The sequence below is a fragment of the Hemicordylus capensis genome, chromosome 2 (genome assembly GCF_027244095.1).
Source record: "Hemicordylus capensis ecotype Gifberg chromosome 2, rHemCap1.1.pri, whole genome shotgun sequence".
Lineage (NCBI taxonomy): Eukaryota > Metazoa > Chordata > Lepidosauria > Squamata > Cordylidae > Hemicordylus > Hemicordylus capensis.
In genome coordinates this window covers 80913256-80935692 of record NC_069658.1, presented here as the reverse complement: position 1 = coordinate 80935692, position 22437 = coordinate 80913256, and positions in this window count along the sequence as shown.

Below are 22437 nucleotides of genomic sequence, written 5' to 3'. Positions count from 1 at the left end.
CTGCAACAAGCTGCAAGGACATTTTGAGGCTGTTCACATGAGCAGCCAAGCCCAGGCGAAGCTCCAGGATTGAGCCTGATTCCAGTGTTGCCTCAGCCCCAAGCCTGGGAATTTGTGTGTGCCTGGGCTGCATGCAGCCTACACAGAGAGAGAGCCGGGTGGCAAGACTGCCTGGCTGAGGGAGGATCCCTCAGTGCACTGCTCTCCTGGTGCAGCCCATTGAGCAATTCTAGAGAACTTCCTCCTCCGGCTCCCTGCTCTGCTGGGGGTTTTACACACATGGCTTTTACTTCAAACCTCCTCCAGAATGGAGTGTGCCAGTCCACATATCAGCTGCATTTACCCTGAAGTCGCTGTGGGCTAACAGAGACCAGTACAGATAGCCCTCTGTTTCCCACCCAATTATGGCTGCTCATTTTGGCTTAGCCCAAATTACGTCCGGCTTTTTAAAATCCCCTATTTTCAGCCACTTAACCCCCCCCCACACACACACACTCACACAACCCTGAGGCCTCTGTTATGCCCCGAAGTTTCTCTGTGATGTGTGGAGAGGCCATTGCCAATAATTCAGCATTTTCTCCCAACCCGCACTTGCTCTTTTTAAAATGTTTACTGGGTAGATTTGCGGAACTCCAAGTTTCAGCAAAGGAGAGTTGGACAGCTTGACAGCTTTGACAGTGGTTCAAACTCCACAACTTTACAGAAGGCTGAGGGGGAGCGAATGAGAGGGTGTTGAGAACACCCAGGAATTAAAAGGAGGAAAGAGGTTGGGGCAACAAGCATGAGGTGACATGGGGACACCTCCCCAACTCCCTGATGGTTTCTGGACATCTTGGAAACTTTTGCAGAATGGAACTGCTTTCCTCACAGTCCTCCCCACCCCCCGCAAAGAGGAGCCATGAGGGGAGGTAGGATTCACAACACCACCCCTTTCAAAGCACGGCTACCCCTAGCCTGCCCATCTCCTTGCCCATCTCCCTCCCCTCGAAAAAAGAGTGGCTTGGATTGAGCTTCCTCATGTGGATGCTGCTATGTGGGTTGTGTGGGGAGTGAGTCCCTGTATAACCCCCTCCTCTCGACTCACCCTGCTCCTGCTGGAGCTGCTGCTGCTCTTGGTGGCAGCAACGGCAGTTGCCAGTGCTTCTTCCCTCTCTCCTGTCAAGTGGGGGAGCCTATCCCCCCACCCACTCTCCTGATGCTGCGTTGACACTAGGACCCACCCCTCACAGAGCTTGGCACTCATCTTGCCTCGCCTCTCACCTGGGTCCTGCTGCCCCTTCAATACCAGGGGCACAGGGCAGGCAGGCAGGAGGAGGGCAAGGCGGCTTTTGCCCATGCACCCACCCCCTCCCTTTTCTCCCCCCACCCCCAAATAATGCACATTGAGCCCTGACAACCTCCAGACTAGATTACTCAAATGTACTGTATGTATTTGAAGATTTCAGTTAGTTCAAAATACAGCTGCTAGGCTGCTGAGACAGACCATGGGGAACATGGCCCACCAGTGTTTAAACAACTGCAGTGCAGGGGGAAAATGAGGAGCAACTCCTCACTTAATTTTTTTTTGCAGGGAGAAGAAAGGCCACTTTGGGGAGATATGGGTCATAACTGTAAAGGGGGAAACTCTTTGGAGCCAGAGGGTTGAGCACTGCTTTCTAAGAAGCTCAGCAAGCAGTTCCTGGATTCACAGGCTGTAACTGACTGGTGGGCTGTCAAACTAAAAAAAAAAAAAAGTGATGATGAAGGGAGACCTCTCGCACCTCCTCCTCTGGGATGTGATTGGTGGGTAGGGTGGGGAAAACCTGGAGGAACCTGTGGGAATGCACACAGAGAAATGTGCAGAGAGGCGCCGAGGAAATGCCAAGGAAATGCAAATAGTCCATTTATTGCCGTGAAGCAGATTCACTCTTCCGATAATCCATGGCATGAAGCCATGTCTGAATAACTCCCTGCTCACTTCAGCTCCGATTGTGTGCCGCAATCCTGGCCAATCCAGGCTGCACCTGTGGTGCTGGATATTGGATGGTCATTCATTCATCTCTGCTACATTTGCCCTGAAGGATATGTTGCAATGAACTGGGGGCATCTTTTCCTTAGCCTTTGTGCTGGGAGGTGGGACTAGAGATAACCCTACAGGAGATACAGTTGAATGTGCATATTGTATGAGGCAGTAACTGGAGGGATGTATCTCTCCTTTGGGCAGGATAATTTTTTGGGGGGTGGGGAGGGGGAATATTCAGAAAAAGAGACTAACATTGACTGGTCTACTCTTATTTATTTATTATTTATTATTTATTATTTATTTGTGCCTTCAGAGGGTCCCTTCTGTAGAATCACATCCCCCCCCCTCACACACACACACAATTGCAGTCATCTCTTTTTCACAGAGACACAGAGTAGGTATATCATTCACATCTACTAACAAGGAAATTTTCTGGAGGCTAAGCTCCTCAGCTTTCTGTTTTAGTATGGCAGTGCAGCTTCCTTGCAACAATGAATGCCAGTCTTGCAGGCACTTGTGAGTAAATCTGCCTGTGGGCAAGATAGCAAGAATCATTTCTTTCTCCAGGAAAATGCTCTGTCCTTCTCTGTACCTTGTTCTTCAGAGGCCATTTATTTTACTCTTTCTTTCTTTCCATCTTTGATTGTGGCTATGCTGGTGTTTGAACATCAGGCAGATGTGAATAAAAAGCCAACATGTTCAGTTTATTGTAGAAGCTCAGCCGGATGTCAGACCATTGGCAAGTCACAGCTGGGGGTGATCATCAGGGGAGATGGTTTTTTATTTGTCCTAGATTTATTTTTCTTCAATCCTTCATAATCTGAGTTTTGCTGGAAGCATGACCTGCCTTGAACCTCAGGTACCACAGTACCACAGTTGATCATGTTCATGTTGCTGGCAAGTTTATAACATATTGTTTGTGAATTTAATTTAGTCTTGAGTCCGGAAATATGACTATGGATAGGAATAAATGAACAAAACCACCAGGACAGATGACGATAGATTTCCCTTGAACCCACTACCATGACACACATATATATACACACCAATAACTATCTATCTATCTATCTATCTATCTATCTATCTATCTATCTATCTATCTTGTCATTATATGTGCACACCTCCCAAACTTCCATCTCTGGGTGGTTTACAGAAACATAAAACAAATTAAAACAGAAATTAAAACCTTAGAACAATTTAAAACCACAAGTCTAGTTAAAAAGCTAAGGTGCATAAATGTGTCTTTAGAGACTTTTTAGAAGTTGACAGAGATAGGAAGGCTCTTATTTCATCAGGGAGTGTATTCCTGAGGCCCAGTTCAGACAACACACCAACCCTCAGTTAAACTCACCTGAGGTCGGTGTTCCTTATCATCTGGGGGAAAAACCTGCAACTGCGGTTCTGTTGCCACCTTCAAATCGAGGATTGACTCCTCAGTTTGAAGTTAGGTAGCTTGCTGTAACTGGAGCTCCGCTGACCCCATTGTGCCATTTGAATGCAGTGACCTGGGGTTTGCACTCAAGTGCCTCCCAGAAGCAGGACCCCTGATTGCGGGGCAAGTGACATGCTCAGCGGGAGAGGAAGAGGGAGGGGGGTTGCAAGTGGAGGGAATGGAATAGCAGCTGCTGGATCATTTGCAGCATGATTCTAACTTAACCTTCCTATCAAAGATTAACCTCAGGTAAGCCTACCCTCCATTTCTGGTTGTTTGAATGGGCTCAGAGTCTTGGGGCAGCAGCAGAGAAGACCCACCCTTGTGTATCCACCAGATCAGCTGGCGACAATTGCAAATAAATTTCTCCAGATGATCTGAATCGGAGATAAGGATCATAGTAAAGAAGATGTTCTCTTATACACTGGGTCTAAGCTATTTAGGGCTTTATAACCAGAACCTTATATTTTGCCCAGAAACTTATTGGTAACCAGTGTAGTTCTTTTAATATATGAGTAACATGGTCTCTTTGAGATGACCTGCACACCAACCTAGTAGCTGCATACTGTACCAACTGCAGCTTCTGGACTTTGTACAAAGCCAGCCCCACATAGAGCAAATTGCAGTAGTCAAGTATGGAGGTGAGCAGCATATGTACTACTGTTCTGAGATCATTTATCTCAAGAAACGGATGCAGCTGGCGTATCAGCCAAAGCTGATGGCATACATTTTGGGCAGTATAGAAATTTGTTAAATAAAATAAAATAAAATAAAGCATCTCTGGCCATTGCTTCAACCTGAGACACCAGGAAGAGGTTTGGATCCAGAAGCACTCCCAGACTGTGTACCTGTTCATTTTGGGGAAGTATGACCCCATCCAGAACTGGCAGATCAAAATTGTCTCCTGAGCACAATAAGTACCTCTGTCTTATTTGGATTCAGTCTCACTTTGTTATCCCTTATCCAGCCCATCACTGCCTCCTGCAGGGGTGCTCCTAGTTAATTTTGGTACCCGGACCTGAAGGGCTTTTGAGGTCCTCCCCATGAGTTATAATTAAAAATTGTGTTGTTTTTTTTAAAATTATACTTGCTGCACTACTCCTGATGATGTTGACATGGAGAAATAGATTTGGGTGTCATCAGCATAGTTGGCTCCTATGTCCCTGCACAACATTTCTATAGAACACCCCAACATAGCATCATTCTGGGGCACTGTGGGGAAAGCTGGCAGTCATAGTGGCACCTGCCATTTTGGAAGACACTGTTTTCCCCACACAACAATGCTAGTTCAAGTGCATCCAGAACAAAATACTCCCGAGGCAGTGGGCAGGTGATAGTTGTTAGCAGTGGGCCCTGGTAGCTGCCTAGTGCCACGTGCTTTTTCTAAGGATTTTGGCATGGTCGAGAATGTACGTAGCATTTTAATCTGGTTCCTGGGGAAATTATAGTGATACTAAAGCAAGAATCAATTTGGGCCAAAGCAATTTCATAGCTCTATGGCTCTTCAGACACAAACAATTTGTATCCCACTAAAAATATAGTTGTGTTTCTGTGATTGTTTTTCCTAAAATGTAATATGTTTCTCAGTATTGGCTGTGGATAGATAGATAGAACAATACCAGCAGTGGCTGATTGCTGGAAGTAGTGCAGAGCAGAAAAATAAAAGGGAGAGATTATGGGTTTATAGGCATTATGTGATTTCAATTAATGCTACTGCCATCTAAGTATGCTTCTGAAAACAATCTCAGATTCATAATTAAGACACTACTTGTATTTATTTTATTTATTTTATTTATTAATCATATTTTTACACTGACCAAAACTTACGTCTCTGGGCGGTTTACAACAAGATTAAAAGTAAAACATTAATTAAAAAGAAAAACAAAAAATTTAAAAGAAAGAAATTTAAAACACAATTGAAAATTTTAAAACAATATTCTAAAAACAACATTAAAACAATCAAAACAACATCAGCTAAAAGTCTGGGTGAAGAAATGCATCTTTAGAGACTTTTAAAATAAATAAATATAAATAAATACTTGTATTTAGTCAATCATTGATGAACTCTTGAAATATAAGTATTCAAAGAGAATTCAAATGCTCTTTTAAAAAGATGCATAGTTTCCCCTATAGATGTGCACAAAACAATTTTGGTGATTCACTTGGAAAACAAATCTGCTGCCCTCAAATCAGGGTAGATTCAATTCAAATTTGATTGGATTTCATTCAAATTCATATTGATTCAAAATTGATTTTAATGGGCTAGGAGACAACAAGCTTGGTTGCAGGGCATCATGGGTGCTGCCTACCACCCAAACTGCAAAGCAATTGGGCAAACAGTTGTTTTTGTGTGTGTGTGTGTTTTTTAGTTTTAAGTGATTTTGTATTTTTCTTCCATACGTTATAATGGGAATTCAAAGCAGTCCTTTTATTTCTTGTGGGTAGTGCCCAGATGCTCAAAAGTGGTTTGGGGTGGAGTACTATGGATGCCAACTATGGAGCACTATGGAAGGCTTCCCTGCTAACTTGGCAAAGAGGCACCTTTTAATGTGGTGATTCTCTTTTATTTAGCAGGCGGAGAGTAACTGGCCCTATCCACCCCCAGCACAGTACCTCCAGTGACTGTTGCTGGTGTCTATCTTATGTTTCTTTTTAGATTGAGAGCCCTTTGGGGACAGGGAGCCACCTTATTTATTATTTCACCATGTAAACAGCCCTGAGCCATTTTTGGAGAGGCGGCATAGAAATTGAATGAATAATAACTACTATCCAACCTGTAAGGCAGTGTGGCGATCTGGTGATTTTTCAGGAATTTAATGTATTTTAGAATCTCTGGTGTTAACTAATTTTCCCCGATAATGAATCCCTATGAAGAAGCAATGTGACATCAGATAATCTAATGTGTTTAGACTTTTGGATGTTACATTACTTCTGCATAGGGATTCATTATGACAAATAGTTAATTAACACCAGAGAATCTAAATACATAAATTTCCCCCCAAAATTACCCAAGTACCCCACTGCCTTGTGGCTTGGGTGGTAGTTGTCACCCATACCACTCTACCCCATACCCACTCTGGAGTACCTAGGCACTACCCAAAGGAATAAAGGCACAAACCAGGGGAATCTCCATTATTCCCTATGGCATAAACATACAAAAATCACATAAAAGTAAAAAAAGAAAAATTCCTGAAAAGTCACCCATATGACCCACCATAGAAGATCGGATGGACAAGATGAAATGGCAATGACTAAGGGAAACCTGAATCTCAAATCAGTTTAAATCAGATCTGTGGAGATTTGATTTGAGTTCTATTTTGACCAGAGGTGCCAGGACAGAATCGTTTCAAGGTCAAATCACTTGTATCAACTAGATTTGATTCAAATTGATCCAACCTCAAAACAATTTGCACATCCCTAGTATTTCCATCTTATGCAATATATTGCATATTTTATATTTATAGCTTTCTGCTCTTGCCTTGCTAACCTTATGTATTAGCATGACCCCTTTTACTGTTTTCTGACTTATTTATCTGCAGAAATTAAGACTAAAGCAAAAGGTCTTAGGTCTTAGAATATAAATTATATGAATTACATATCATTTTATGGCTAATGTGTAAATCTGCAGTGATTCTAATTTGTGACAAGACTAATGAATATGAGGTTGTGACCTTTTCCTGTTAGGGAATGCTTGAAGTGCTAATAGGAAAACTCTTAATCATCTCCATATCATGATAGCGAGGGAGCCCATCCATTAGCATCAGAGTCAAACCTTCTCAAGTTGTTCACTATTGGATGCTCATTTTATTTATTTGCTACATTTGCCCTGAAGGCTATGTTGCAATGAACTGGGGGCATTTTTCCTTAGGTTTTGTGATGGGAAGTGGGACTCATAAAGAGATGGTTCTACTCAGGATAGCAATGACTATTCATTTAGGATGCAGAAAGTAACTATAAATGAAAGGCAGGAGAAATCTGGAAGAAAAGTATAGAGATTTGTTTTTCTTCTAAAGGCAGTGTTTGCCCCCCCCCCCTTATGACCACTGGCATAGCCACCATTATATGAGGGCATGCAGTGTAGGGGTGTGCGAGCCAGCTTGGTTCAAGCTGGGCTTGGCAGGTTCGGGGTTGAACAGGACCAGCCGAGGCTGGTCCAGTTCAACCCTGAACCCATCCCGCCATGCTTAGTTCAGGCCAACCGGGCCTAATTTGAACCGAGCTGGCTTGGAGCTATACTGGTGAAGGGGAATCCTCAGAGAATTCCCCTTTACCAGTTCAGGCAGGAGCAGAGTGGCTTTCCTAAATATAGAGGGACAGAAGCAGAGTAAAAACATACATATGAGCCACGGCTGCAGTGGTGGCCACAGGAGGGCAGGGGCTCCCCCCCCGGCCTCTCCTTGAGTAGCCCAGGCCAGTTTGGGCCCAGTTAGCCACCCTAGTTCGGGCCTCTGTGCAGGCATGGAGGTCACTAAAATGAAACTGGTATTCAGAGGCATCTTGCCTCTGAGCCTGGAGGTGGCCGGTAGCCACAAGATTAGTAGGCATTGATAGACCTGTCCTCCATAAATTTGTCTAAGCCCCTTTTAAAACCATCCAAGCTAGTGGCCATCACCACATCCTGTGGCAAAGAATTTCATAGATTAATTATGAGCGTGAAAAAGTACTTCTTTTTGTTGGTCTGAAAATTCTTGGCCTTCAGTTTCATGGGATAGCCCTTAGTTCTAGTGATGTGAAAGAGGGAGAACAATCTGAAGCTCTTCTCAGAATTGGTGAGAAGAGCTTCTTCTGGGTCTGTGGCGAGAGCGGGCTTATCCCGCTCTCCCCACAGACAATCAAAAGGCAGTCCTAGGCGCCTCGATCGGCCGCCTATATGACTGCCAGCTCCATCATGGAGTTGGTGGAGGCTGCGGGGATTGGGGGCCGCATGACCCCCAGAAGTTCCAGGATGCCCCACGCAAGTGCATGGGGCATCCTGAAGAGACCCCCAAATCCAGGAAGTTCTTTGCAGCCTCCCGGCCGGGGGTCTACTTGTGTGTCACCGCATGCCATGGTGACACACAATTAAAAAACCCAAGGTTAACGGAGCAATCTCTCCATTAACCTCGTTTAAAGGGAGGGGTTTATGGTGGCTAGCTGCCAGGAGCCATGTGGCTCCCGTTGCAGCACATGATCACCCAAAAGCAGGCTGGGCTCCCTTAGCCCACTTTTGGGAGATCATGGGAATAGCCTCTTTCTCTCTGCCCACTCTCTCTACTCTATGCATAATGTTATACACCTCTATCATATATCCCCGCAGTTGCCTCTTTTACTAACTAAAGAAACCCAGATGCTGTAGCTTTCCTCATAAGGAAGATGTCCCAGGCTCCTGATCATCTTGGTTGCTCCCTTCTGCTCCTTTTCCAGTTCTACAATATCCTTCTCAAGATGCAGTGACCAGAAATGAACACAGTACTCAAAATGTGACCGCACCATAGATTTGTATAAGGGCATTATAACACTAGTTCTCCCCCCCACCCCAGTCCCCTTCATAATGATCCCTAGCATGGAATTTGCCTTTTTCACAGATGCTGTGCACTGAGTTGACACTTTCAACAAGGTGTCCCCACCATGAATCAATATCTTTGTCTTGGTTAGTCACTGACAGCTCAGACCACATCATTGTATATTTGAAATTGGGGGATTTTGCCCAAATTTTATATGAAATAGAATTTTTGTGGTTTTAACAGAGTGTGCCCATAATATAACCTATAGCCACTCCTATTCCTCTGTTATAGCAAGGCTTTAATACTTGCTCAGCTCTGTTACAAATTTCATAGCTTTTTAAACTGTTGCAGCCACTACCTTTAGAATTCTTTCCCATTCTTCAGTCTGCACTGACAGCTTGAATAATGACTTATATTCCAGATTCTAAACTGCAAGCAAAATCGTTGCTGTTCTCATCTTCCTTGATAGCTGACTATCGAAAATGTTCATCCTGACAGTTATGAATGAGATTTACCAGAGTAATTTGACAAGTCCATGTGGTGGATTAAAGGCACTCAGCTGTACCTTGTCTTTCTAACATATCCTGGGGTATTGTACCTCTGTTTATCTGATTAAATGTTCTGCGCTATGGGGTTTTCTGGGATCACTGTATGTTTTACTGCTGGCTGTGCCTGACAAAAATATTCACACTAGATTAGGAATGTCACCAAAGTTTCCAAGTCTCGTGGCTCAGAGAAAAATATCATGGTTCTCCACATATACATTATATTGGAGAATATAGAATAATATACAGCCAGTCATGCAAAACTATGAACATTCCTATCAGTCTATTTATTTACCACAAAGGTTTGGGACAGTTACAAAATAAATAATAACAACAAATATTTATATATCACTTTTCAACAAAAGGTTCCAAAGTGGTTTACATAGATAAATAATAAATAAATAAGATGGATCCCTGTCCCCAAATGTCTCACAATCGAAAAAGAAACATGAGAGACACCAGCAACAGTCACTGGAGGTACTGTGCTGGGGGTGGATAGGGCCAGTTACTCTCCCCCTGCTAAATAAAGAGCATCACCATGTTAAAATGTGAGAGGAGATCTGGTCTGTGGGAGGTGAGCTGGTCTTATGGTTCAAGCATGGATTGTCCCCTTAGCTAGGCAGGGTCCGCTCTGGTTGCATATGAAAGGGAGACTACATGTGAGCACTGTAAGATATTGCACTTAAGTATGGAGCTGCTCTGGGAAGAGCATCTATGTTCCAAGTTCCCTACCTGGCATCTCCAAGCTAGGGCTGAGAGTGATTCCTGCCTGCAGTCTTGGAGAAGCTACTGCCAGTCTGTGTAGACAATACTGAGCTAGATGGACCAATGGTCTGACTCAGTATATGGCAGCTTCCTGTGTTCCTATGTTCCTTAAAAAGTGCCTCTTTGCCCAGTTAGCAGAGGTAACTGCTAACTGAGAGAAACAGAAACACATAAGCAGAAACATAAACACAAAATCTTTTTCAAAACATGCAAAATATATGTGCACTGTCATACACTGTGTCAGAGAAACCTCTGACAGAGATTTGCTGAGATACTGCAGTGTTATGAAATGTTCACAAATGTTCACCCAAAAGGTAAAGGTGTACCTGTTGGTAAAATACACATGCTGCAGAAAAGGTCACATGCGTACCTACCAGGCCTTGCTTATCTACAATTCACATATACATCACAGATGTTCTGTACAATCCAGAAACACAGTTTTTATGAAGAATGTATGCAGCCCTATTAAGTAGTTCAAGAAAAGTGCTGCTGTAACCATATATAGTGGCACAAACAGGTCGGAAGTCCTGCTCTGACCTTTCAGTCACCGCCCTACTGCTCAGGTGCATTTGCATGAACAGGGAAGCACCGTATCTGTGATAGTGGGAGCTTCCATGATTGCATGGCAGGGACAGTCCAGCCTTGTGATCACAGAAGTTATGGTGCTTCCTTGTTCGTACAAACATGCCTGTAAGCATGAGCTGTGCAATGGGGAGGTGAGTGATGAGTCAGGGGCAGGACGTCTGACCCATTTACACCACTGCACATGGTTACAGTGGTGCTTTTCTTGAACAATTGCATAGGGCTACTGTGTTCATTTTAAAGGTAAGTATGAGAATTGGCCCTGTCAAATGCTGGCTAAAGATAGGAAGCGTAATACTCTACATGTTGAACAGAATATGTAAATAATAGTACCTATATTCAGATATCTTGTTGTATGTGTATTCATATGTCTGTACATGTTTTTGTGTGAATGACTTTATGTTTTAAAAGTGACCCTGAGTACTGTGTATCTGCAGTTCAGGACACAGATAGGAAGTGTACCTGAATACACATCTGGACATGTACATTTTACACAGGTTGCATGTGAATTGAACATAATGTGAATACAGTCTGCATGTATGTACAGATCTATACAAGTATATACTATACACAGATTATATGTGTGTTGAATATAATGTGTTATTAGGACTGGTTTTCCCTGACATCTAGCCATTACTTTACTTTGAAAAACAAACAATGATGATCATCTCATCTTAGGCATCTAGGTTAGATGACACCAGTTTCGTGCAGCAGGATCCCTGCTATCTACATGGCACATACTACTCTCTCCTGCTGCAGACTATGCTACGTTCTTTGTTACATTCACAGGTCACATGCCTATACAAATACAATGAATATTTATATACTGCTTTCCAACCAAAGTTCCCAAAGCGGTTTACATAGTTATAAATAAATACATAAAATGTCTCTCTGTCCCCAAAGGGCTCACAATCTAAAAACAAACAAACATAAGATAGACACCAGCAACAGCCTCTGGAAGGATACTGTGCTGGGGATGGAAGTACATTCTTTGTTTCATTCACAGGTCACATGCCTTTGAAGCACAGAGAGTTATCTTCAGAAGAAGAAAGCATACACGGCTCTCTGCCAAGAGTTCTTTGGATTACTGTACATCAGAAAGATGCTGATGCACTGTGAAATTGGTGTAAAAAGTTGTAAGAAATGGACATAGATCACAATAAATTGCTTCTAGAATGTGTATTTAATTTCTACTCCACTTTTCCATTCTAGGAGAATAACAGTGCAGGCTAGAGAATCTGAATTAAATATGACTATTTGAACCTTTAAAATAATATATTTGGCCCTTGAACTCAAAAGGCTGGGCACAAATAAATGTATAATGGAGAAGACAAACCCCTGCTAACTGAGCAAAGAGACACCCTTTAAAGTGATGATTTTCTTATATTTAGCAGGGGGAGAGCAACTGGCCCTATCCAGCCCCAGCACAGTATCCCTCCAGTGGCTGTTGCTGGTATCTGCCTTATGTTTCTTTTAGATTGTGAGCCCTTTGGGGACAGGGGACCATTTTATTTATGTATTATTTATTTTTCTTTGTAAACCACTTTGTGACCTTTGGTTGAAGAGCAGTATATAAATATTCGTAGTAGTAGTACAAAAGGAAAGTGTGCATAACATATATGAACTATGAAAGGTCTTCACAGTGGCTGACATACTGCACAAGCATCCAGTAACAGTGTATGTGTGCTAATAGTGTTACATCAGAGTAAGCCCATTGGAAACAATGGACTTGATCTTGTGTAATATAATTTGCATAACTTGAAGCACTATGTTACTAGGCTGATGTACTACTGCAGCGTATGTCACTCAGTATTCTCTCCAAATGAAGGCTGGATCAGATTTCACAGGAACATTGGAAAGCTGTCCTCTATGGGTCTCTTCTTCTCTGGTTGAATCCTGAGTTGCTTAAGTGGAGTCGCTCCACTCCCATTGCACAAAAGCATACAGAAGGCAACAGCACTATGCCCAGGGGCGTATCTAGGGTTGGGCAGGCAGGGCACGTGCCCCGGGCGCCACTTGAAGGGGGGCGCCATTTTCCAAAATTAAAAAAAAATTAAATGGCCACCAAAAACAAAATGGCCACCACACATGCTCAAATGGCCTCTGTGAGGCCCTAGGCCAGGCCAGGCCTCGCAGAGGCCATTTGAGCATGCACAGTGGCCATTTTGTTTTTAGTGGCCATTTAAAAAAAAAAAGGTCACTGCACATGCTCAAATGGTCCCTGCGAGGCCCTAGAGACCAGCGGGGGGAGGGGGAACCTTTGCAGACCCCCCCCCACAGCCTTTAGGAAGCCCCCCAAAGGGACTACAGTTAACAAAATTTAAAAAATTAATATAATATAAGTCACTGTACACTGATTTAGTTTGGCACTATGTACAGAGAATCAGGGCTTGTGAATACTGAGCTGAAGCTTTTGAGCTAGGATTGTATTCATTTGCTCTTACTTTGCTTCTTGTGATAAGTGAGTTAAATGTGATGTCTTAATAATATGGCTGTTAATGGTGAGTTTGTCTTTGAATCAGTGTGAAATCCTTAGTATTAAGGCCCACTGGCAGTTTCTTGCTCTCTTTCGCTCATTTTAACTGTCTTTCTGAAATACTTGAACATATTCCAAGCAGTGACACAGTTTACTCTGCATATCCTTTAATTATTTTCAGAGTATCTGGGAAAAGCCAAATTCTCCATTTATTTTTAAAACTTATATAATAGTGAAGCTACAATGCATAGTAGAGAATTAGACAGGCACTTCTGTTTAAGCACATCTCCACATAGTATTTGGGTATTTCATGAGCCCCAGCATACTGAAATTTGTAGTTTTCCAGCATTTTTTGGTCAGTGGTCTACATCCACTGCTAAATATTTTTTGAAATATTAAAAGATTAACGAGCTTGACTTGTATTTTTCAGCTGATATTATGGTAAAGTTATCTGAAATATGAGATAAAGTTATCTGAAATATGAGATATTTGGACAGGGGGTGCAATTTCAGTGCTTGCCCTAGGCACTATTTCCCCTAGATACGCCTCTGACTATGCCCACAAATAGGAAGGATGAAAGCAGGAACAATGCAGTAGCAGCTTATTAAAGAGTAGATCCCAATGTGTTCCGAGTAAAGACTCTTCTTCAGGGGAAGTGGTTTACAAAGCAGAATACTCAACTTGTAAGCAGCTGCTTACAAGTTGAGTATTCTGCTTGGTAAACCACTTCCCCTGAAGAAGAGACTTTACTCGGAACACATTGGGATCTGCTCTTTAATAAACTTCTACTGCACCATTCCTGCTTCCATCCTTCCACTCCCATTGCACAAAGGCTATTAGCACAGAGGTGGAGATCAGCAACAGGTCCTCCTGAGGGTGCTGGGTCCTCAGCACTTTTACCAATAATGCCATCCCTGATGCTGGGCCTGACTGAAGATGCTACACTCCTAAGAAAATATACAGTATTCTAAGAAATGAGTATAATGAGTCAAATCATGCAAATGAAATAACTTTCCTCAGAATGAACAGTTTCTGTATTCAGTGCTAATCTAATTAGCATAAATCATAACATTTTCTTGGATTGATTTTTTGAAACATAACCATCCTAATGTCAGACTGCCCAAAAAGAAGCACACAAACAGTAACAGATGTATTCACTGGAAGAAAGATATCACTGTAGGGAGGCACAAATATAGCCTGCTAAGCACTGGGAAGCAGAATGAAAATTCCATGAGCAAACTGATAAAGCCTTAAGATTAGAAGTTACATGGTTTGCAACTATCAGTGATAAATTCTTACCGGTATTGATCAGAATCTAAATTAGCAAAACGCCCAGGAAGACTAGTACCAACAGACCAAAGAAATACATGTACTAAACAGGAACATAATAGCCTTTTATCCACAGTGGTCTTATTTATGTATGTCCCAATAAAGCTTTCCTACTATATAGGTGCTAATAGTGAGATCTATTTAGGGGTCCATTTGTGTTCCACTGCTTAGAATACATAAAACATTTTGGAGTCTGATTTAGACAGAACAAAACCCCTTATTTTTTCAAGCTGTGGGGTGGCAGAAGTGCTACGTTCCTGGTTAGGAATGTGCACAGAACTGGTTTGAAAGGCAGCCGGTTCCACCGGTTCAATGGCACTGGGGGCACTGCTTTAAGAGTGGAGGAGGGTGCACTTCCCTCCCCCCTGATCTTCCCCTGCCAGCACTCCTTTATTCCGAAGTTAACCAGGGTGGCAGAGTACCTCCCTGCCACCCCGCTGCCCCCGCTGCCTGGATACAACCAGAATTCTCCTCTGCACCTGTGTGTGCCAGCACGGGCGCACACACATCAGGCATGTGTGAGCAATGGCATGATGTGCACACGCCTGTGCCAGCACACACAGGCACAGCAGATACTCTGGTTGTATCTGGACAATGGGGGCAATGGGGTGGCAGGGAGGTACTCTGCTGCCCTGATTAATTTCAGAATAAAGGAGCGCTGGAGGGGGAAGAGCGGAGGGAGGGGTAAGTGTACCCTCCCCCGCTCTTAACGCAGAACCCCTGGCACCATTGAACAACCCCCGCCTGGTTTTGTGCACTTCCCTATTCCTGATAACATAAAACAGAGTTACAACTCTGTAACAACTCTGTTACAACTCTGTTTGTTATTATTACAAATAACTACAGCTGTTGTGCTCCTCACTGTACGTAGTTCCAGTAATAACAGAGCATTGTCCCCAGCCCCAAGAAGAAACGGACAACCAGTTTAGTGGGTAAAAGGGCCACAGCTTTATTGAAACTATTAAACGAGCAAGCAGACTGGATGGGGGAGAAAAAAACCCTCTCCCCAAGACAGTGCGGGGCCTAGCAACAACCAGGTTCAGACTTCCCCGTCCTCCCCCCGCGCCTTGCTTGGGCGACACACCCTGGCCCTGCAGGGAAGAGCCGCTCCTGGGCTGCGCTGCAAATGCAGCACCAGCCTTTGTTTAACTGCCGAAGGGGCCGCATGGCCCCTTCGGCAGTTAAGCTGCTTCTCCCAAACGGAGCCTCAAGGCTCCGTTTGGGAGCTAGACCACGCCCCCGCATCTGACCTCAGATGCGGGGGCGTGGCTATCCCCTGCGTCTGACGTCAGACGCAGGGGGCAGGGCTATCGGGGCATCCGCCGCGGCTGCACACGGGCTGCCGGCAGGCTAGCTACGCCCCTGGTTGCCAGATGACCTCCTTGTGACACTGTAAGCCTGTCATCGTCATCATCATCTGGACTGGTTTAATGTGAACAATACGTCTCCCTAGTTTTAATTCTAGTGCTCTGACATTTACCTTCACTGTATACTTTTTTCATTACATGTAATTTTATCGGAAGCTGCAATATGTGCATATTGGCTGACATGGTGTGCAGCAGGAGTGTGCACAGACCCAAAAATCGTGGTTTAGTTCAAATTTGAATTGAATTCGAACCAAACCACATGCCACTGAACTGGTTGCTACTTCAAACCAAACCACATGCCACCGAATTGGTTGCCATTTTGGTCTGTTTGACTGAACTGGTTTGGCGGTTTGCGTGGCAATACAAGTGGGAGAATCCATTGAGTGGGCGGGTGGTGGTGGTGGCGAGAAAGGCAGTTTAAGGTGCTTACTGGCCAGCATGGCTGCTGGTGCCACAGCTCGCCGCCCCCCAGTGCAACCCAAGTACCACCGATCTGTCTTTAAGTAGGCCACCCACCCACAAGGCACCAGCACGGTTCCGGCTTCTGCTGATGTGAGGAAGCTGGAAGCATGCCACCACCAGGTGGGTGGCCTGCTTAAAGACAGATCGGTGGCGCTTGGATTAACTGGGGGGTGGAGACAGGTGGTGTGGGCAGCCAAGCTGGCTGGTAAGCACCTTAGACTACCTTTCTTGCTGCTCACCTTCAGTGTTGAACTGCTCTGCCTGGACTAGGCTTGTTTCAGTTTGATCATGAACTGAACTGGCCCTGGTTCAGTTTGTGACTGAGCCACCAAACTGCCCCGGTTTGACATTGAATGGTTCATGCACACCCCTAATGTGCTGCATGCCAGCAATTGTGTGAACTATGCTGGGGCTGTTGTGTACTCATACAGCAGCCCTGACACTGTTCAGAATGAAAAATTCCACAAGTAGCACTTCTGCAGTTATTCCAGTTGTGGCAAATGGGTGTAACTGCAACAGCACTGATTGCATAACTGTTGGTTCTCAACAGCATTGGGGCTGCCTTACAAGTCCACATCACCTCTGGCAGTTTGCACCATTGACACCACACTACACATCATGCTGGCCATTATATAAAACTTGCTGTACTGACCACTCAAAAGGCCACCAGGCATGTGCACAGGTCAACTGAAAGGTGTGGGTGGAGAACCTTCCTGCAAGATTCTGGGCTGGCCACTGCTGGTTCCCCAAGGATGCTGGGTGTTGGTGGTGAGTAAGTCTGCCCCCCCTGGAGCAGGCTTCATCAGCATGCTACTCGGTAGGGCTGTGCACAAATGGTTTGTCCCAAACTGGTTCTGAGGTTCAATCAAGGAACCTTGATTGGTTTAGTTAGTCCATGATTGAACGGAACTAGGCCCAGTTTGGGCAAAGCAGTTAGGAAAGAATGGGGTGCCTGGGTGGGGGTGGTGAGAGGGGAAAGAAGCTGCTTACCCCAGCCTACTGGAGTAAATCACTTTTTTCCTCTTTCGCTGCTACCACCTAGGGAATTCCCCTTTCTTTGTAAAGGGGAACCCTCATCGGATTTCCCTTTACAAGTATATTCCCCAAACTGGTTCAGCCCAGTTCAGTGGTGGAACTGAACCAGACCCAGTTTGGTCTGATACAGAACTGGCCCTGACTAGGTTGGTTCAAATCCAGGTCAGATTTGAACTGAATTGGCCAAACCGGTTCTGTGCATACCCCTACTATTGGGCAGTAGTACATGTGCAAATTATCTTGAGATTGCAGTGCATCACAAGCAAACATGACTAGCAGTGGCTTTCTGCTGCATAAAAGGCTAATGTGATTTTAGGTTGCCTAAATAAAACAATAGCTTCTACAGAACTATAGTTCTTTAGAATTTTATCATAGAACCATATTTACAAAATAGCTCCATTTTATCCTGTAGTCATTAGACCTTATCAATTTCTAGGCACCACACTTCAAGGATGTAGACAAAATGGATTCAGGAAGAAAGCAATTTTTAGGAGCCTGGAAAACAATCACTATGAGGTAAACTTGAAGGAACGGGACATGTTTGGAATGGAGAAGAGTGAAAGCAACACTCTTCAAATACAAGAATTCTGTCACATAGAAGAGAGCAAAGACTTTGTTGCTGCATCAGATAGGTTTAAGTCACAGAAAAGTAAAGTTCAATTGAATAGGTAAGAGCACTTTGACAACAGAACCAATTTCTTAGGAGCTGGGCAGAGCTCTATTGTGAATGCTCCACTTTTGGATTTTAGGCACTGAGCTGGGTCCTACGATTCTGTGATTCTAAATAATTCTAGAGCATTAAGAATTCCTTATAATAGGATGCTTTCCCACCCAGAATCCACATAATCCATTGAGCTAGTATCCACTACTCCTTTTGAATTCTGGTTTACTCTGGTATAATGCTATAAGAATAACTAAGTTCAATAAAATAATTTCAAATTCAGTAAGAATGTATGATGATATGGCTATGTTTCTTAAAATGAGAAGATAAAATAACAGCTTTACTTGAGTGGGAGGTGGGATGGGGGTTACTTTATTATCCATCTCAGTCACCAGCCAGCTAAAAAGTTTTTTTTTTTTCAAATGTTGCAGTGATCAAATGTTTCAAATGTTGCTTCAGCAGTGATCACTCAGAAGTCATAATGTCTGAATGAGCCCTAGGACTCTGAAGACGCTGAAAAGTTGTGTACATTGCCATCTTGAATTCTACTTACCATGTTCAGAGTAGAAATTGTACATAGTACTGAGGTAATTCCAAGGCATTGCATCTGCGAGTAAATCAGGTTTTCAATCTAACCATAATTAGAAGAGAAAGATGGCAAAATCTATGTCATGTAGTACACTGTGAAACACTCTTTTTATATTCCTACCAGGTTCTGGAAATCTTATGCAGCAGGAGTTCCTGGGTGATAGCCCTTTAGCAATAATGAAGCTTCCTATGGAAACAGATTTCAAAGATCAATATCCATAGGTATTGTTTTGACTTTGTATATTCAAAACTAATTTATCTCTGATGCTTATTTTCGATCATATTATTTACAGTTATAGTTTTAGGAATCTCTTTTTAAAAGTAACAATACTTCTGACCTAAATATGAATTGTTTTGGAAGAACATGTTAAAAATGTGTTCCCATCTACTATTTTTCTTAGAAATTATCCATTTTTCTCTGAGTTTTCACAAGTTAGTTTTGCCTTTAATCATATCCTGGGCCTTTCATAGTCATTTTAAAATTCCTGTCTTATTCCCTGCATTAATTCACCATTGCTTTATTTATCCTGGTGTTCCATTACAGTCACAAAGATTATTTAGCTAAGACTATTTAACCATAGTGGACTGCCTAGGCAGCTCCTTTTGAAGAGGGTGCCTTTAAAATTACTAGTATAACTATTAGCATTTATTCCTTAGGAAAAACTTGCTATTCTTTACCTCCCCCGTCAAATCATTAGACCTGCACAATTATGGAATGATAAATCTTCAAAATGAAATGCTTGTTGAATTTGATAGAACCTACTGATCAAAGGCATTAAGTAACAATAACATTTTCAAAAGGTTGTTTCATATTTATTCATGTACTTTATTCTCTCTGCAAATATAATTGACTTATGAGATCTTTAAAATACTATAAATGAATGATCTAGCTGACTCACTGAAATCTTCAAATAAACTAAAGAAAACACAGAAAACCATTGTTGTCTTGACATTTGGGTAAACATACATATTGGGGCATAGCTATAAAAGGGGGACAAATGTCCCTGGGCCTTTGAGAGAGAGGGTTCACTGACTGGGCGACAACTTGCTCTTCACTCTCTTCCTCCCAACTCCTGGACTCACTGACATGCTGTTAGGTCCTAATTGGAGAACTCACCACAGCTTCAAACAGGGTGATCCCTCTTCAGAAGAAAAATGTGTAGGTAGTAGTTGTATATGTTTAAAAAGAAGAAAAGAGCATTCCTGTGCAGGTATTTATGTGAACGTATTTGTGTGTGTGAAGAAAGAGGCAAGCTGTTTGTCACAGCAACCTGCTTCTAGCTAGGGTCCTTCTCTCTGGTTGTCGGCTCAAGAATGAGGAGAGAAATGAGGTATACCCAAGCAGCAGGGGAGTCCATTGGCAGAGTGGTGTGCAAGAGAACGATGCCATTTTCCAGGGGGTTCTTATAGGCAAAAATATACCCTGAGGCATGACTGAAGAGTTTTGGTGGATCAAACTTTGATGAGTTGTTTCCTTATGAAACTGCTGGTGTTTTGGAATTCTTGCTCCAAGTAAGGCATGAATACTGTGTGTTGATTGGATTATGTTTGGGGTGGCTCCCTGTATGCTCCTTAGACAAAGAGATGTTCACGAAAGAGATTGCTGAGAGCAATCACCTGAATAGAGAGAGGGGAGGAGGCACATCACAGTCTGAGATTATTCACTTGATTCTAATAACAGCAGTGAAGAAACAAGGTGAGAAGTTTTGTTTAGCCTTGAAACTTCTTTATACCATTTACATGACAAGCAGGCTAAATAAAGAAAATGGCTAAGTGGCTAAGTCTGAGGGGTACACTGAAGCACTCAAAATGGCATAGCAAGCGTGGCTGGTAACACCAACTTCACTTTTGCCCCAGGGCCCACTCCAGCCTTGCTTTACCCCTGGTACATATCACTGACAACAATAGAATAACCTTTCTCACTTTTACTCATCCATGTGCTCATGAATAAAATGTGTAAAGTTTTTAATGGAGACATTTACTTGGTTCAGATGATGCTGGCATAATTGGATACTGCATATAATCATAGGACTTTTTATGGTAGATTGCTCAGAGTCTGCAGTACCTTGTGGAAAAGTCAGGCATGAATGCCTCAAGCATTCGGTCTATATATTAAAACAATAATTTCACCGTGAATCAGTTCCACTTGAATGGAAGATATAGCGTCACTGCCATTAAGATGCCAGGAAGAAAAGAGGAAATGTAATCTTTTTTCCCTTGTTCTACTTCAAAATATGAAATCATTGAATGCCATGCACTCATTTGCATAGCTTTTGCTGAAATTTATTCCTCTCCCCTACCTCCATGCAGATCATTAATCGAGAGAAGCTTCTGAAAAGACAACACTTAATTAAACAAACAACCGCACAATAGTGTTTTGACATCTTTGCAATTTTGCATTTTCTGTTGCAAATTCATTAAAGTGATTGTGGTAAACTATACTTTCAATTATAGCACATTGAGCAGATCATTTGAAAGGAACTGCAAAAAAGATAACTTTTGGTTTTCACTGCAGAACTATAGAACAGATTTAAAATATTAATTATCAGTTTCTCCACAAAGTTGCTGCACTATACATCTCCCCATAGATATCATAAATGTAATTTTCATTGTATTAGGGTGTCTGCATGCTCATTTCATTATAAATGAAAAGTTCGGCCCAATTGGACCTATTTGTCAATTTCCATTAATCATGAATTGAATTCCTACAAGGCCCGGATGATAATTTTGTCATTCCTCCCCCTCCCCCCCCCCCACTCTCAATCTGTATTAGTGTGGCAACAACAATTCTGAGCTAGATGGTTCCTAACATAGGAAGCTGCCTTATACTGAGTCAGACCCAGTATAAGTACTGTCTACCCTGACTGGCAGCAGCTTTCCAAGGTTTCAGGCAAAAGGCTTTCCCAGCTCTTCCTGGAGATGCCTGGAACCTTCCTCATGCAAAGCGGATGCTTTACCAATGAACTACAGCCCCATCCATAGTGCAAACCAAACAAAAAAACTGGTGTGCACAAAACTAGTTTGCCCGGTTCATTTCGAGTCTGGACTGGCCTTGAACTGGACTGGACATGTTCAGTTTGGTGCACTCCAACCCCCTCACCCCAGTTTGGCTCAAATTCAAGATGGTGCAGGGTTCAAAATGCTTACTTTAATTAAAAAAAAACTCACTGCCAGGCCCGGGGTCATTCTGCCACATCTGGGGGATGCTGCCACAGCTGTGTGGGTGTGTGATCTCTGAAGCTTTCCCCTCCCCCTGCCAGCCTCCCCCCTGGACTTTTCTGGGCCAGTTTGGCTCATTTGCAGGCCTTTTCAGCCCTCTTCCTGCTAGTGGTAGCCATTTTGAAGGCCGCTGCACATTCTCATGGGCTATTTGCATGCCCAACCTTGCATGAGCTGAGTGGGCCTGGGACGTTCAGCTCAAGGTCGAGCCAAATTAGGTCCAGTCCGGCTTGAGGATGAACCCTTGAGCCAGGCCAGTTCACACATCCCTAGTGTTGGAATATTATCCACGATAGCTCTCAACAGCCAAAAAACACGGTTGGTTTGCACAGCATTTAGCTAACTATGATACACGCCTTATCAATGAAGCTTGCAGCTGCTGGTAGATAACCCCCACGCCTTGAGGATATTTTAAGATGGCACTGCTTAAAGGTATGTCTCAGCGGGGAGGGGAAACCAAGGCCGCAAGCCAGATGTCTTAAGAGTGTAAA